We start from the raw sequence: 18,098 nt of genomic DNA, 5'->3' as shown, positions 1-18,098 counted from the left end.
CATGAGACTCTAGCAAAGAATTATCCACTACTGCAAAGAAAAAATTGATGTTGGTTTTGAAACGCAAACTTCAAAACAACTTGAAAAGAGTACCAAGAAAAGGGCTCGTCCGGGATTTGAACCCGGGACCTCTCGCACCCAAAGCGAGAATCATACCCCTAGACCAACGAGCCCTCAAAATCCTCTTACCTCTCAAAAGCTAATACCGGCTCTAAGCCCGCAATGAAGATCATGCTGGTATCTTTATGATGCTTGGTCTGTGAATACGCATGAAAGTCAGTCTCAACTTACCCTTTCTCAAACGATAGCACTATCATTTACAAGTGTCTCCTTTTATTCCGTCCCAGCTTTGGACACGTCTTACAGGAAGTCAGCCCTTATTTATATATTTCTTCAGTGGCTGAAGCTTAATGAGAAAGAGTAACAAGTTGTTCATAACAACATAAGAAACACATTGTGCATTTTCTCTTAAATACTCCTTCACTTTGTGCCAAAAGAAATACCAAGGTGAATACCTAGGCCACAGATTCAAGCTAAAGATCTTCCTGCTGAATGCAAGGCGCATTAAAAACTGCATATCGCTGGACTAAAGCATTCCTTGCATAGCCTCTAACATCATAACATAACTGAGCTGCTAGCAGCAAGCTAACCAATACCTTTCTGAAATGAGAATGACATGTGCTTATCTGCTCAATCAGTGCTCAATCAGGCTCGATCAGGCGAGATTTAGAAAAGGTGGAAAGGGTCCAAGTGGATGCCCCTTCCTTTTTAGGGTGGGTCCTGCTGACTATCATAGGATTGCTTGTAAAAGTGGCCAGGGTCAGAGGAAAAGCTGCCAACACTTCTTAGCGTTCTCTATAGATGCAGCCATTTTCTGTGACTGTAATTTCGGCCTTTTCCCAGAAGTCTCTATTCTGCCTATGCAAATTAACAAAAGCAGTGCTTATTCCTCACTTGCTCAAATGTCCTTCCTGTCCAGAAAGCTCTGATTAAGCATGCTTATTTTCTTTTTCTGGGATATTTTAAATTGTTTCGCTGTCCAGTCTGTGGCAGTAGAAAGCTGCTTATGATGCCAGGTTTTGATGAATCCCCAAGGTACAAGTACAGAGGAATATATCAGTCTCTAGGATATGGAACTTTTAGCTAACACATCACAATATGTGATGCTTGCCAAGAAAACACTACATTCTGGAGCGCTGATGATCAGAACATTCTGCTCCTGAAGGATAGAAAAGACAGCTTGATTGAAATAAAGTCTGTTTATATTGACGCTCTCTCTCTCCCTATATATACATACATGCATACACACACACACACAGGTATGTCATGCATTTCTTCAGATTTGTTTCAACCATTTACCATTTATTGGAGAATCCCTACTTTTCAAGTGACTGCAAATGAAGTCATCTCTGGCACTTTTTGTGCAAAGTAAGAGACACACATGACACCTTTTTATAAAAGTCATCGGTTTCTTTGTTACTGTGTACTTTCAAAGCATGGGGCTTTCACACGTCAGGTAAACCTGATTACCACTACACAACAAAAGCAGATGCAGCTTTCTTATCTATGTCGTGATAGAACAGTTGTGAATTGAGTAGAAGAAGGGCCCTGATGTGATACTTATTACATGCAGCCTGTAAGATAGTCAAACATGCAGGCTAGGAAGGAAGATGCAAATATCAATGTATTAGAAAAACACCTAAAGGCGAGTGATATGCTTTCATTCATGCATGGCTAGGAAAAATCGCCATACTGTTGCAAACATTCTTACACCACCAACTGGAAATAAATGATTCTGACATTAAACGTAAAGGTGACAATGCATTTGTATCATCACCCTGAGAAGGATCATCTTGGAATTGAGCCGAGGGCCTCTGCACTCAAAGCCAGAAACACTCCACTAAAATAAGATTCCTGTTGGTGCCAACAATTCTCCATGTTAATGCTTGTTCTAGGTGAGCAGTGAACCGATTGCAGGGCTCTTTTGAAAGCAAGGTCTGAGAACCAACAGATACATCCACACGCCGATTACTTTAGTGTTTTGAGAGAATTCCCTTTCTTGGAACGAGATTGCATGAAATAATCTTCAGGGCTTGGACAATTCCATGGCAAAACGGCACCTATCAACATTGTAGCCAACACAATATAACAACTGTTTCTGCCCGGTTTCGAACCGGGGACCTTTCGCGTGTGAGGCGAACGTGATAACCACTACACTACAGAAACAGATACCTACAGTTGATTTTTCTGTAATGAAACTGCTCCGAACTGGCTATTCCATGGGCCTCTGGCTTTAGATTTCTTTCATGCAACCTGCCCGACATCCCTAGCTGAACGCTCGTACATGCCATGCAAGACCAGATGTTTGGTATTAGCTCAGACTGGGCAGGGCTGAAGCATGAGACTCTAGCAAAGAATTATCCACTACTGCAAAGAAAAAATTGATGTTGGTTTTGAAACGCAAACTTCAAAACAACTTGAAAAGAGTACCAAGAAAAGGGCTCGTCCGGGATTTGAACCCGGGACCTCTCGCACCCAAAGCGAGAATCATACCCCTCGACCAACGAGCCCTCAAAATCCTCTTACCTCTCAAAAGCTAATACCGGCTCTAAGCCCGCAATGAAGATCATGCTGGTATCTTTATGATGCTTGGTCTGTGAATACGCATGAAAGTCAGTCTCAACTTACCCTTTCTCAAACGATAGCACTATCATTTACAAGTGTCTCCTTTTATTCCGTCCCAGCTTTGGACACGTCTTACAGGAAGTCAGCCCTTATTTATATATTTCTTCAGTGGCTGAAGCTTAATGAGAAAGAGTAACAAGTTGTTCATAACAACATAAGAAACACATTGTGCATTTTCTCTTAAATACTCCTTCACTTTGTGCCAAAAGAAATACCAAGGTGAATACCTAGGCCACAGATTCAAGCTAAAGATCTTCCTGCTGAATGCAAGGCGCAATAAAAACTGCATATCGCTGGACTAAAGCATTCCTTGCATAGCCTCTAACATCATAACATAACTGAGCTGCTAGCAGCAAGCTAACCAATACCTTTCTGAAATGAGAATGACATGTGCTTATCTGCTCAATCAGTGCTCAATCAGGCTCAATCAGGCGAGATTTAGAAAAGGTGGAAAGGGTCCAAGTGGATGCCCCTTCCTTTTTAGGGTGGGTCCTGCTGACTATCATAGGATTGCTTGTAAAAGTGGCCAGGGTCAGAGGAAAAGCTGCCAACACTTCTTAGCGTTCTCTATAGATGCAGCCATTTTCTGTGACTGTAATTTCGGCCTTTTCCCAGAAGTCTCTATTCTGCCTATGCAAATTAACAAAAGCAGTGCTTATTCCTCACTTGCTCAAATGTCCTTCCTGTCCAGAAAGCTCTGATTAAGCATGCTTATTTTCTTTTTCTGGGATATTTTAAATTGTTTCGCTGTCCAGTCTGTGGCAGTAGAAAGCTGCTTATGATGCCAGGTTTTGATGAATCCCCAAGGTACAAGTACAGAGGAATATATCAGTCTCTAGGATATGGAACTTTTAGCTAACACATCACAATATGTGATGCTTGCCAAGAAAACACTACATTCTGGAGCGCTGATGATCAGAACATTCTGCTCCTGAAGGATAGAAAAGACAGCTTGATTGAAATAAAGTCTGTTTATATTGACGCTCTCTCTCTCCCTATATATACATACATGCATACACACACACACACAGGTATGTCATGCATTTCTTCAGATTTGTTTCAACCATTTACCATTTATTGGAGAATCCCTACTTTTCAAGTGACTGCAAATGAAGTCATCTCTGGCACTTTTTGTGCAAAGTAAGAGACACACATGACACCTTTTTATAAAAGTCATCGGTTTCTTTGTTACTGTGTACTTTCAAAGCATGGGGCTTTCACACGTCAGGTAAACCTGATTACCACTACACAACAAAAGCAGATGCAGCTTTCTTATCTATGTCGTGATAGAACAGTTGTGAATTGAGTAGAAGAAGGGCCCTGATGTGATACTTATTACATGCAGCCTGTAAGATAGTCAAACATGCAGGCTAGGAAGGAAGATGCAAATATCAATGTATTAGAAAAACACCTAAAGGCGAGTGATATGCTTTCATTCATGCATGGCTAGGAAAAATCGCCATACTGTTGCAAACATTCTTACACCACCAACTGGAAATAAATGATTCTGACATTAAACGTAAAGGTGACAATGCATTTGTATCATCACCCTGAGAAGGATCATCTTGGAATTGAGCCGAGGGCCTCTGCACTCAAAGCCAGAAACACTCCACTAAAATAAGATTCCTGTTGGTGCCAACAATTCTCCATGTTAATGCTTGTTCTAGGTGAGCAGTGAACCGATTGCAGGGCTCTTTTGAAAGCAAGGTCTGAGAACCAACAGATACATCCACACGCCGATTACTTTAGTGTTTTGAGAGAATTCCCTTTCTTGGAACGAGATTGCATGAAATAATCTTCAGGGCTTGGACAATTCCATGGCAAAACGGCACCTATCAACATTGTAGCCAACACAATATAAAAACTGTTTCTGCCCGGTTTCGAACCGGGGACCTTTCGCGTGTGAGGCGAACGTGATAACCACTACACTACAGAAACAGATACCTACAGTTGATTTTTCTGTAATGAAACTGCTCCGAACTGGCTATTCCATGGGCCTCTGGCTTTAGATTTCTTTCATGCAACCTGCCCGACATCCCTAGCTGAACGCTCGTACATGCCATGCAAGACCAGATGTTTGGTATTAGCTCAGACTGGGCAGGGCTGAAGCATGAGACTCTAGCAAAGAATTATCCACTACTGCAAAGAAAAAATTGATGTTGGTTTTGAAACGCAAACTTCAAAACAACTTGAAAAGAGTACCAAGAAAAGGGCTCGTCCGAGATTTGAACCCGGGACCTCTCGCACCCAAAGCGAGAATCATACCCCTAGACCAACGAGCCCTCAAAATCCTCTTACCTCTCAAAAGCTAATACCGGCTCTAAGCCCGCAATGAAGATCATGCTGGTATCTTTATGATGCTTGGTCTGTGAATACGCATGAAAGTCAGTCTCAACTTACCCTTTCTCAAACGATAGCACTATCATTTACAAGTGTCTCCTTTTATTCCGTCCCAGCTTTGGACACGTCTTACAGGAAGTCAGCCCTTATTTATATATTTCTTCAGTGGCTGAAGCTTAATGAGAAAGAGTAACAAGTTGTTCATAACAACATAAGAAACACATTGTGCATTTTCTCTTAAATACTCCTTCACTTTGTGCCAAAAGAAATACCAAGGTGAATACCTAGGCCACAGATTCAAGCTAAAGATCTTCCTGCTGAATGCAAGGCGCATTAAAAACTGCATATCGCTGGACTAAAGCATTCCTTGCATAGCCTCTAACATCATAACATAACTGAGCTGCTAGCAGCAAGCTAACCAATACCTTTCTGAAATGAGAATGACATGTGCTTATCTGCTCAATCAGTGCTCAATCAGGCTCGATCAGGCGAGATTTAGAAAAGGTGGAAAGGGTCCAAGTGGATGCCCCTTCCTTTTTAGGGTGGGTCCTGCTGACTATCATAGGATTGCTTGTAAAAGTGGCCAGGGTCAGAGGAAAAGCTGCCAACACTTCTTAGCGTTCTCTATAGATGCAGCCATTTTCTGTGACTGTAATTTCGGCCTTTTCCCAGAAGTCTCTATTCTGCCTATGCAAATTAACAAAAGCAGTGCTTATTCCTCACTTGCTCAAATGTCCTTCCTGTCCAGAAAGCTCTGATTAAGCATGCTTATTTTCTTTTTCTGGGATATTTTAAATTGTTTCGCTGTCCAGTCTGTGGCAGTAGAAAGCTGCTTATGATGCCAGGTTTTGATGAATCCCCAAGGTACAAGTACAGAGGAATATATCAGTCTCTAGGATATGGAACTTTTAGCTAACACATCACAATATGTGATGCTTGCCAAGAAAACACTACATTCTGGAGCGCTGATGATCAGAACATTCTGCTCCTGAAGGATAGAAAAGACAGCTTGATTGAAATAAAGTCTGTTTATATTGACGCTCTCTCTCTCCCTATATATACATACATGCATACACACACACACACAGGTATGTCATGCATTTCTTCAGATTTGTTTCAACCATTTACCATTTATTGGAGAATCCCTACTTTTCAAGTGACTGCAAATGAAGTCATCTCTGGCACTTTTTGTGCAAAGTAAGAGACACACATGACACCTTTTTATAAAAGTCATCGGTTTCTTTGTTACTGTGTACTTTCAAAGCATGGGGCTTTCACACGTCAGGTAAACCTGATTACCACTACACAACAAAAGCAGATGCAGCTTTCTTATCTATGTCGTGATAGAACAGTTGTGAATTGAGTAGAAGAAGGGCCCTGATGTGATACTTATTACATGCAGCCTGTAAGATAGTCAAACATGCAGGCTAGGAAGGAAGATGCAAATATCAATGTATTAGAAAAACACCTAAAGGCGAGTGATATGCTTTCATTCATGCATGGCTAGGAAAAATCGCCATACTGTTGCAAACATTCTTACACCACCAACTGGAAATAAATGATTCTGACATTAAACGTAAAGGTGACAATGCATTTGTATCATCACCCTGAGAAGGATCATCTTGGAATTGAGCCGAGGGCCTCTGCACTCAAAGCCAGAAACACTCCACTAAAATAAGATTCCTGTTGGTGCCAACAATTCTCCATGTTAATGCTTGTTCTAGGTGAGCAGTGAACCGATTGCAGGGCTCTTTTGAAAGCAAGGTCTGAGAACCAACAGATACATCCACACGCCGATTACTTTAGTGTTTTGAGAGAATTCCCTTTCTTGGAACGAGATTGCATGAAATAATCTTCAGGGCTTGGACAATTCCATGGCAAAACGGCACCTATCAACATTGTAGCCAACACAATATAACAACTGTTTCTGCCCGGTTTCGAACCGGGGACCTTTCGCGTGTGAGGCGAACTTGATAACCACTACACTACAGAAACAGATACCTACAGTTGATTTTTCTGTAATGAAACTGCTCCGAACTGGCTATTCCATGGGCCTCTGGCTTTAGATTTCTTTCATGCAACCTGCCCGACATCCCTAGCTGAACGCTCGTACATGCCATGCAAGACCAGATGTTTGGTATTAGCTCAGACTGGGCAGGGCTGAAGCATGAGACTCTAGCAAAGAATTATCCACTACTGCAAAGAAAAAATTGATGTTGGTTTTGAAACGCAAACTTCAAAACAACTTGAAAAGAGTACCAAGAAAAGGGCTTGTCCGGGATTTGAACCCGGGACCTCTCGCACCCAAAGCGAGAATCATACCCCTAGACCAACGAGCCCTCAAAATTCTCTTACCTCTCAAAAGCTAATACCGGCTCTAAGCCCGCAATGAAGATCATGCTGGTATCTTTATGATGCTTGGTCTGTGAATACGCATGAAAGTCAGTCTCAACTTACCCTTTCTCAAACGATAGCACTATCATTTACAAGTGTCTCCTTTTATTCCGTCCCAGCTTTGGACACGTCTTACAGGAAGTCGGCCCTTATTTATATATTTCTGCAGTGGCTGAAGCTTAATGAGAAAGAGTAACAAGTTGTTCATAACAACATAAGAAACACATTGTGCATTTTCTCTCAAATACTCCTTCACTTTGTGCCAAAAGAAATACCAAGGTGAATACCTAGGCCACAGATTCAAGCTAAAGATCTTCCTGGTGAAGGCAAGGCGCAATAAAAACTGCATATCGCTGGACTAAAGCATTCCTTGCATAGCCTCTAACATCATAACATAACTGAGCTGCTAGCAGCAAGCTAACCAATACCTTTCTGAAATGAGAATGACATGTGCTTATCTGCTCAATCAGTGCTCAATCAGGCTCGATCAGGCGAGATTTAGAAAAGGTGGAAAGGGTCCAAGTGGATGCCCCTTCCTTTTTAGGGTGGGTCCTGCTGACTATCATAGGATTGCTTGTAAAAGTGGCCAGGGTCAGAGGAAAAGCTGCCAACACTTCTTAGCGTTCTCTATAGATGCAGCCATTTTCTGTGACTGTAATTTCGGCCTTTTCCCAGAAGTCTCTATTCTGCCTATGCAAATTAACAAAAGCAGTGCTTATTCCTCACTTGCTCAAATGTCCTTCCTGTCCAGAAAGCTCTGATTAAGCATGCTTATTTTCATTTTCTGGGATATTTTAAATTGTTTCGCTGTCCAGTCTGTGGCAGTAGAAAGCTGCTTATGATGCCAGGTTTTGATGAATCCCCAAGGTACAAGTACAGAGGAATATATCAGTCTCTAGGATATGGAACTTTTAGCTAACACATCACAATATCTGATGCTTGCCAAGAAAACACTACATTCTGGAGCGCTGATGATCAGAACATTCTGCTCCTGAAGGATAGAAAAGACAGCTTGATTGAAATAAAGTCTGTTTATATTGACGCTCTCTCTCTCCCTATATATACATACATGCATACACACACACACACAGGTATGTCATGCATTTCTTCAGATTTGTTTCAACCATTTACCATTTATTGGAGAATCCCTACTTTTCAAGTGACTGCAAATGAAGTCATCTCTGGCACTTTTTGTGCAAAGTAAGAGACACACATGACACCTTTTTATAAAAGTCATCGGTTTCTTTGTTACTGTGTACTTTCAAAGCATGGGGCTTTCACACGTCAGGTAAACCTGATTACCACTACACAACAAAAGCAGATGCAGCTTTCTTATCTATGTCGTGATAGAACAGTTGTGAATTGAGTAGAAGAAGGGCCCTGATGTGATACTTATTACATGCAGCCTGTAAGATAGTCAAACATGCAGGCTAGGAAGGAAGATGCAAATATCAATGTATTAGAAAAACACCTAAAGGCGAGTGATATGCTTTCATTCATGCATGGCTAGGAAAAATCGCCATACTGTTGCAAACATTCTTACACCACCAACTGGAAATAAATGATTCTGACAGTAAACGTAAAGGTGACAATGCATTTGTATCATCACCCTGAGAAGGATCATCTTGGAATTGAGCCGAGGGCCTCTGCACTCAAAGCCAGAAACACTCCACTAAAATAAGATTCCTGTTGGTGCCAACAATTCTCCATGTTAATGCTTGTTCTAGGTGAGCAGTGAACCGATTGCAGGGCTCTTTTGAAAGCAAGGTCTGAGAACCAACAGATACATCCACACGCCGATTACTTTAGTGTTTTGAGAGAATTCCCTTTCTTGGAACGAGATTGCATGAAATAATCTTCAGGGCTTGGACAATTCCATGGCAAAACAGCACCTATCAACATTGTAGCCAACACAATATAACAACTGTTTCTGCCCGGTTTCGAACCGGGGACCTTTCGCGTGTGAGGCGAACGTGATAACCACTACACTACAGAAACAGATACCTACAGTTGATTTTTCTGTAATGAAACTGCTCCGAACTGGCTATTCCATGGGCCTCTGGCTTTAGATTTCTTTCATGCAACCTGCCCGACATCCCTAGCTGAACGCTCGTACATGCCATGCAAGACCAGATGTTTGGTATTAGCTCAGACTGGGCAGGGCTGAAGCATGAGACTCTAGCAAAGAATTATCCACTACTGCAAAGAAAAAATTGATGTTGGTTTTGAAACGCAAACTTCAAAACAACTTGAAAAGAGTACCAAGAAAAGGGCTCGTCCGGGATTTGAACCCGGGACCTCTCGCACCCAAAGCGAGAATCATACCCCTAGACCAACGAGCCCTCAAAATCCTCTTACCTCTCAAAAGCTAATACCGGCTCTAAGCCCGCAATGAAGATCATGCTGGTATCTTTATGATGCTTGGTCTGTGAATACGCATGAAAGTCAGTCTCAACTTACCCTTTCTCAAACGATAGCACTATCATTTACAAGTGTCTCCTTTTATTCCGTCCCAGCTTTGGACACGTCTTACAGGAAGTCAGCCCTTATTTATATATTTCTTCAGTGGCTGAAGCTTAATGAGAAAGAGTAACAAGTTGTTCATAACAACATAAGAAACACATTGTGCATTTTCTCTTAAATACTCCTTCACTTTGTGCCAAAAGAAATACCAAGGTGAATACCTAGGCCACAGATTCAAGCTAAAGATCTTCCTGCTGAATGCAAGGCGCATTAAAAACTGCATATCGCTGGACTAAAGCATTCCTTGCATAGCCTCTAACATCATAACATAACTGAGCTGCTAGCAGCAAGCTAACCAATACCTTTCTGAAATGAGAATGACATGTGCTTATCTGCTCAATCAGTGCTCAATCAGGCTCGATCAGTCGAGATTTAGAAAAGGTGGAAAGGGTCCAAGTGGATGCCCCTTCCTTTTTAGGGTGGGTCCTGCTGACTATCATAGGATTGCTTGTAAAAGTGGCCAGGGTCAGAGGAAAAGCTGCCAACACTTCTTAGCGTTCTCTATAGATGCAGCCATTTTCTGTGACTGTAATTTCGGCCTTTTCCCAGAAGTCTCTATTCTGCCTATGCAAATTAACAAAAGCAGTGCTTATTCCTCACTTGCTCAAATGTCCTTCCTGTCCAGAAAGCTCTGATTAAGCATGCTTATTTTCTTTTTCTGGGATATTTTAAATTGTTTCGCTGTCCAGTCTGTGGCAGTAGAAAGCTGCTTATGATGCCAGGTTTTGATGAATCCCCAAGGTACAAGTACAGAGGAATATATCAGTCTCTAGGATATGGAACTTTTAGCTAACACATCACAATATGTGATGCTTGCCAAGAAAACACTACATTCTGGAGCGCTGATGATCAGAACATTCTGCTCCTGAAGGATAGAAAAGACAGCTTGATTGAAATAAAGTCTGTTTATATTGACGCTCTCTCTCTCCCTATATATACATACATGCGTATACACACACACACAGGTATGTCATGCATTTCTTCAGATTTGTTTCAACCATTTACCATTTATTGGAGAATCCCTACTTTTCAAGTGACTGCAAATGAAGTCATCTCTGGCACTTTTTGTGCAAAGTAAGAGACACACATGACACCTTATTATAAAAGTCATCGGTTTCTTTGTTACTGTGTACTTTCAAAGCATGGGGCTTTCACACGTCAGGTAAACCTGATTACCACTACACAACAAAAGCAGATGCAGCTTTCTTATCTATGTCGTGATAGAACAGTTGTGAATTGAGTAGAAGAAGGGCCCTGATGTGATACTTATTACATGCAGCCTGTAAGATAGTCAAACATGCAGGCTAGGAAGGAAGATGCAAATATCAATGTATTAGAAAAACACCTAAAGGCGAGTGATATGCTTTCATTCATGCATGGCTAGGAAAAATCGCCATACTGTTGCAAACATTCTTACACCACCAACTGGAAATAAATGATTCTGACATTAAACGTAAAGGTGAGAATGCATTTGTATCATCACCTTGAGAAGGATCATCTTGGAATTGAGCCGAGGGCCTCTGCACTCAAAGCCAGAAACACTCCACTAAAATAAGATTCCTGTTGGTGCCAACAATTCTCCATGTTAATGCTTGTTCTAGGTGAGCAGTGAACCGATTACAGGGCTCTTTTGAAAGCAAGGTCTGAGAACCAACAGATACATCCACACGCCGATTACTTTAGTGTTTTGAGAGAATTCCCTTTCTTGGAACGAGATTGCATGAAATAATCTTCAGGGCTTGGACAATTCCATGGCAAAACGGCACCTATCAACATTGTAGCCAACACAATATAACAACTGTTTCTGCCCGGTTTCGAACCGGGGACCTTTCGCGTGTGAGGCGAACTTGATAACCACTACACTACAGAAACAGATACCTACAGTTGATTTTTCTGTAATGAAACTGCTCCGAACTGGCTATTCCATGGGCCTCTGGCTTTAGATTTCTTTCATGCAACCTGCCCGACATCCCTAGCTGAACGCTCGTACATGCCATGCAAGACCAGATGTTTGGTATTAGCTCAGACTGGGCAGGGCTGAAGCATGAGACTCTAGCAAAGAATTATCCACTACTGCAAAGAAAAAATTGATGTTGGTTTTGAAACGCAAACTTCAAAACAACTTGAAAAGAGTACCAAGAAAAGGGCTTGTCCGGGATTTGAACCCGGGACCTCTCGCACCCAAAGCGAGAATCATACCCCTAGACCAACGAGCCCTCAAAATTCTCTTACCTCTCAAAAGCTAATACCGGCTCTAAGCCCGCAATGAAGATCATGCTGGTATCTTTATGATGCTTGGTCTGTGAATACGCATGAAAGTCAGTCTCAACTTACCCTTTCTCAAACGATAGCACTATCATTTACAAGTGTCTCCTTTTATTCCGTCCCAGCTTTGGACACGTCTTACAGGAAGTCAGCCCTTATTTATATATTTCTTCAGTGGCTGAAGCTTAATGAGAAAGAGTAACAAGTTGTTCATAACAACATAAGAAACACATTGTGCATTTTCTCTCAAATACTCCTTCACTTTGTGCCAAAAGAAATACCAAGGTGAATACCTAGGCCACAGATTCAAGCTAAAGATCTTCCTGGTGAAGGCAAGGCGCAATAAAAACTGCATATCGCTGGACTAAAGCATTCCTTGCATAGCCTCTAACATCATAACATAACTGAGCTGCTAGCAGCAAGCTAACCAATACCTTTCTGAAATGAGAATGACATGTGCTTATCTGCTCAATCAGTGCTCAATTGGCTCGATCAGGCGAGATTTAGAAAAGGTGGAAAGGGTCCAAGTGGATGCCCCTTCCTTTTTAGGGTGGGTCCTGCTGACTATCATAGGATTGCTTGTAAAAGTGGCCAGGGTCAGAGGAAAAGCTGCCAACACTTCTTAGCGTTCTCTATAGATGCAGCCATTTTCTGTGACTGTAATTTCGGCCTTTTCCCAGAAGTCTCTATTCTGCCTATGCAAATTAACAAAAGCAGTGCTTATTCCTCACTTGCTCAAATGTCCTTCCTGTCCAGAAAGCTCTGATTAAGCATGCTTATTTTCTTTTTCTGGGATATTTTAAATTGTTTCGCTGTCCAGTCTGTGGCAGTAGAAAGCTGCTTATGATGCCAGGTTTTGATGAATCCCCAAGGTACAAGTACAGAGGAATATATCAGTCTCTAGGATATGGAACTTTTAGCTAACACATCACAATATGTGATGCTTGCCAAGAAAACACTACATTCTGGAGCGCTGATGATCAGAACATTCTGCTCCTGAAGGATAGAAAAGACAGCTTGATTGAAATAAAGTCTGTTTATATTGACGCTCTCTCTCTCCCTATATATACATACATGCATACACACACACACACAGGTATGTCATGCATTTCTTCAGATTTGTTTCAACCATTTACCATTTATTGGAGAATCCCTACTTTTCAAGTGACTGCAAATGAAGTCATCTCTGGCACTTTTTGTGCAAAGTAAGAGACACACATGACACCTTTTTATAAAAGTCATCGGTTTCTTTGTTACTGTGTACTTTCAAAGCATGGGGCTTTCACACGTCAGGTAAACCTGATTACCACTACACAACAAAAGCAGATGCAGCTTTCTTATCTATGTCGTGATAGAACAGTTGTGAATTGAGTAGAAGAAGGGCCCTGATGTGATACTTATTACATGCAGCCTGTAAGATAGTCAAACATGCAGGCTAGGAAGGAAGATGCAAATATCAATGTATTAGAAAAACACCTAAAGGCGAGTGATATGCTTTCATTCATGCATGGCTAGGAAAAATCGCCATACTGTTGCAAACATTCTTACACCACCAACTGGAAATAAATGATTCTGACATTAAACGTAAAGGTGAGAATGCATTTGTATCATCACCTTGAGAAGGATCATCTTGGAATTGAGCCGAGGGCCTCTGCACTCAAAGCCAGAAACACTCCACTAAAATAAGATTCCTGTTGGTGCCAACAATTCTCCATGTTAATGCTTGTTCTAGGTGAGCAGTGAACCGATTGCAGGGCTCTTTTGAAAGCAAGGTCTGAGAACCAACAGATACATCCACACGCCGATTACTTTAGTGTTTTGAGAGAATTCCCTTTCTTGGAACGAGATTGCATGAAATAATCTTCAGGGCTTGGACAATTCCATGGCAAAACGGCACCTATCAACATTGTAGCCAACACAATATAACAACTGTTTCTGCCCGGTTTCGAACCGGGGACCTTTCGCGTGTGAGGCGAACGTGATAACCACTACACTACAGAAACAGATACCTACAGTTGATTTTTCTGTAATGAAACTGCTCCGAACTGGCTATTCCATGGGCCTCTGGCTTTAGATTTCTTTCATGCAACCTGCCCGACATCCCTAGCTGAACGCTCGTACATGCCATGCAAGACCAGATGTTTGGTATTAGCTCAGACTGGGCAGGGCTGAAGCATGAGACTCTAGCAAAGAATTATCCACTACTGCAAAGAAAAAATTGATGTTGGTTTTGAAACGCAAACTTCAAAACAACTTGAAAAGAGTACCAAGAAAAGGGCTCGTCCGGGATTTGAACCCGGGACCTCTCGCACCCAAAGCGAGAATCATACCCCTAGACCAACGAGCCCTCAAAATCCTCTTACCTCTCAAAAGCTAATACCGGCTCTAAGCCCGCAATGAAGATCATGCTGGTATCTTTATGATGCTTGGTCTGTGAATACGCATGAAAGTCAGTCTCAACTTACCCTTTCTCAAACGATAGCACTATCATTTACAAGTGTCTCCTTTTATTCCGTCCCAGCTTTGGACACGTCTTACAGGAAGTCAGCCCTTATTTATATATTTCTTCAGTGGCTGAAGCTTAATGAGAAAGAGTAACAAGTTGTTCATAACAACATAAGAAACACATTGTGCATTTTCTCTTAAATACTCCTTCACTTTGTGCCAAAAGAAATACCAAGGTGAATACCTAGGCCACAGATTCAAGCTAAAGATCTTCCTGCTGAATGCAAGGCGCATTAAAAACTGCATATCGCTGGACTAAAGCATTCCTTGCATAGCCTCTAACATCATAACATAACTGAGCTGCTAGCAGCAAGCTAACCAATACCTTTCTGAAATGAGAATGACATGTGCTTATCTGCTCAATCAGTGCTCAATCAGGCTCGATCAGTCGAGATTTAGAAAAGGTGGAAAGGGTCCAAGTGGATGCCCCTTCCTTTTTAGGGTGGGTCCTGCTGACTATCATAGGATTGCTTGTAAAAGTGGCCAGGGTCAGAGGAAAAGCTGCCAACACTTCTTAGCGTTCTCTATAGATGCAGCCATTTTCTGTGACTGTAATTTCGGCCTTTTCCCAGAAGTCTCTATTCTGCCTATGCAAATTAACAAAAGCAGTGCTTATTCCTCACTTGCTCAAATGTCCTTCCTGTCCAGAAAGCTCTGATTAAGCATGCTTATTTTCTTTTTCTGGGATATTTTAAATTGTTTCGCTGTCCAGTCTGTGGCAGTAGAAAGCTGCTTATGATGCCAGGTTTTGATGAATCCCCAAGGTACAAGTACAGAGGAATATATCAGTCTCTAGGATATGGAACTTTTAGCTAACACATCACAATATGTGATGCTTGCCAAGAAAACACTACATTCTGGAGCGCTGATGATCAGAACATTCTGCTCCTGAAGGATAGAAAAGACAGCTTGATTGAAATAAAGTCTGTTTATATTGACGCTCTCTCTCTCCCTATATATACATACATGCATACACACACACACACAGGTATGTCATGCATTTCTTCAGATTTGTTTCAACCATTTACCATTTATTGGAGAATCCCTACTTTTCAAGTGACTGCAAATGAAGTCATCTCTGGCACTTTTTGTGCAAAGTAAGAGACACACATGACACCTTATTATAAAAGTCATCGGTTTCTTTGTTACTGTGTACTTTCAAAGCATGGGGCTTTCACACGTCAGGTAAACCTGATTACCACTACACAACAAAAGCAGATGCAGCTTTCTTATCTATGTCGTGATAGAACAGTTGTGAATTGAGTAGAAGAAGGGCCCTGATGTGATACTTATTACATGCAGCCTGTAAGATAGTCAAACATGCAGGCTAGGAAGGAAGATGCAAATATCAATGTATTAGAAAAACACCTAAAGGCGAGTGATATGCTTTCATTCATGCATGGCTAGGAAAAATCGCCATACTGTTGCAAACATTCTTACACCACCAACTGGAAATAAATGATTCTGACATTAAACGTAAAGGTGAGAATGCATTTGTATCATCACCTTGAGAAGGATCATCTTGGAATTGAGCCGAGGGCCTCTGCACTCAAAGCCAGAAACACTCCACTAAAATAAGATTCCTGTTGGTGCCAACAATTCTCCATGTTAATGCTTGTTCTAGGTGAGCAGTGAACCGATTACAGGGCTCTTTTGAAAGCAAGGTCTGAGAACCAACAGATACATCCACACGCCGATTACTTTAGTGTTTTGAGAGAATTCCCTTTCTTGGAACGAGATTGCATGAAATAATCTTCAGGGCTTGGACAATTCCATGGCAAAACGGCACCTATCAACATTGTAGCCAACACAATATAACAACTGTTTCTGCCCGGTTTCGAACCGGGGACCTTTCGCGTGTGAGGCGAACTTGATAACCACTACACTACAGAAACAGATACCTACAGTTGATTTTTCTGTAATGAAACTGCTCCGAACTGGCTATTCCATGGGCCTCTGGCTTTAGATTTCTTTCATGCAACCTGCCCGACATCCCTAGCTGAACGCTCGTACATGCCATGCAAGACCAGATGTTTGGTATTAGCTCAGACTGGGCAGGGCTGAAGCATGAGACTCTAGCAAAGAATTATCCACTACTGCAAAGAAAAAATTGATGTTGGTTTTGAAACGCAAACTTCAAAACAACTTGAAAAGAGTACCAAGAAAAGGGCTTGTCCGGGATTTGAACCCGGGACCTCTCGCACCCAAAGCCAGAATCATACCCCTAGACCAACGAGCCCTCAAAATTCTCTTACCTCTCAAAAGCTAATACCGGCTCTAAGCCCGCAATGAAGATCATGCTGGTATCTTTATGATGCTTGGTCTGTGAATACGCATGAAAGTCAGTCTCAACTTACCCTTTCTCAAACGATAGCACTATCATTTACAAGTGTCTCCTTTTATTCCGTCCCAGCTTTGGACACGTCTTACAGGAAGTCAGCCCTTATTTATATATTTCTGCAGTGGCTGAAGCTTAATGAGAAAGAGTAACAAGTTGTTCATAACAACATAAGAAACACATTGTGCATTTTCTCTCAAATACTCCTTCACTTTGTGCCAAAAGAAATACCAAGGTGAATACCTAGGCCACAGATTCAAGCTAAAGATCTTCCTGGTGAAGGCAAGGCGCAATAAAAACTGCATATCGCTGGACTAAAGCATTCCTTGCATAGCCTCTAACATCATAACATAACTGAGCTGCTAGCAGCAAGCTAACCAATACCTTTCTGAAATGAGAATGACATGTGCTTATCTGCTCAATCAGTGCTCAATTGGCTCGATCAGGCGAGATTTAGAAAAGGTGGAAAGGGTCCAAGTGGATGCCCCTTCCTTTTTAGGGTGGGTCCTGCTGACTATCATAGGATTGCTTGTAAAAGTGGCCAGGGTCAGAGGAAAAGCTGCCAACACTTCTTAGCGTTCTCTATAGATGCAGCCATTTTCTGTGACTGTAATTTCGGCCTTTTCCCAGAAGTCTCTATTCTGCCTATGCAAATTAACAAAAGCAGTGCTTATTCCTCACTTGCTCAAATGTCCTTCCTGTCCAGAAAGCTCTGATTAAGCATGCTTATTTTCTTTTTCTGGGATATTTTAAATTGTTTCGCTGTCCAGTCTGTGGCAGTAGAAAGCTGCTTATGATGCCAGGTTTTGATGAATCCCCAAGGTACAAGTACAGAGGAATATATCAGTCTCTAGGATATGGAACTTTTAGCTAACACATCACAATATGTGATGCTTGCCAAGAAAACACTACATTCTGGAGCGCTGATGATCAGAACATTCTGCTCCTGAAGGATAGAAAAGACAGCTTGATTGAAATAAAGTCTGTTTATATTGACGCTCTCTCTCTCCCTATATATACATACATGCGTACACACACACACACAGGT

At 41.7% G+C, this 18,098-nt stretch overlaps 7 non-coding genes across 7 annotated transcripts; all 7 read right to left on the bottom strand.

Annotated features, from left to right (window-relative positions):
• Positions 1 to 101: 101 nt before the first annotated feature.
• On the bottom strand, positions 102 to 173 carry TRNAP-UGG (transfer RNA proline (anticodon UGG)). The gene has a single exon. It is a non-coding gene; the product is annotated as a tRNA-Pro (tRNA).
• Positions 174 to 2,153: 1,980 nt separating this feature from the next.
• Positions 2,154 to 2,226, bottom strand: TRNAV-CAC (transfer RNA valine (anticodon CAC)). The gene has a single exon. It is a non-coding gene; the product is annotated as a tRNA-Val (tRNA).
• A 2,324-nt stretch (positions 2,227 to 4,550) lies between these two features.
• On the bottom strand, positions 4,551 to 4,623 carry TRNAV-CAC (transfer RNA valine (anticodon CAC)). Its single transcript has one exon. It is a non-coding gene; the product is annotated as a tRNA-Val (tRNA).
• Positions 4,624 to 9,344: 4,721 nt separating this feature from the next.
• Positions 9,345 to 9,417, bottom strand: TRNAV-CAC (transfer RNA valine (anticodon CAC)). Its single transcript has one exon. It is a non-coding gene; the product is annotated as a tRNA-Val (tRNA).
• A 272-nt stretch (positions 9,418 to 9,689) lies between these two features.
• On the bottom strand, positions 9,690 to 9,761 carry TRNAP-UGG (transfer RNA proline (anticodon UGG)). The gene has a single exon. It is a non-coding gene; the product is annotated as a tRNA-Pro (tRNA).
• Positions 9,762 to 14,137: 4,376 nt separating this feature from the next.
• TRNAV-CAC (transfer RNA valine (anticodon CAC)) lies at positions 14,138 to 14,210 on the bottom strand. Its single transcript has one exon. It is a non-coding gene; the product is annotated as a tRNA-Val (tRNA).
• Positions 14,211 to 14,482: 272 nt separating this feature from the next.
• Positions 14,483 to 14,554, bottom strand: TRNAP-UGG (transfer RNA proline (anticodon UGG)). Its single transcript has one exon. It is a non-coding gene; the product is annotated as a tRNA-Pro (tRNA).
• Between the last annotated feature and the right edge of the window lie 3,544 nt (positions 14,555 to 18,098).

Source organism: Triturus cristatus, chromosome 8 (genome assembly GCF_964204655.1).
Source record: "Triturus cristatus chromosome 8, aTriCri1.1, whole genome shotgun sequence".
Taxonomy (NCBI): domain Eukaryota; kingdom Metazoa; phylum Chordata; class Amphibia; order Caudata; family Salamandridae; genus Triturus; species Triturus cristatus.
The sequence above is the reverse complement of the archived record's forward strand: the minus strand, read 5'-3'. Positions and strand labels throughout refer to the sequence as shown.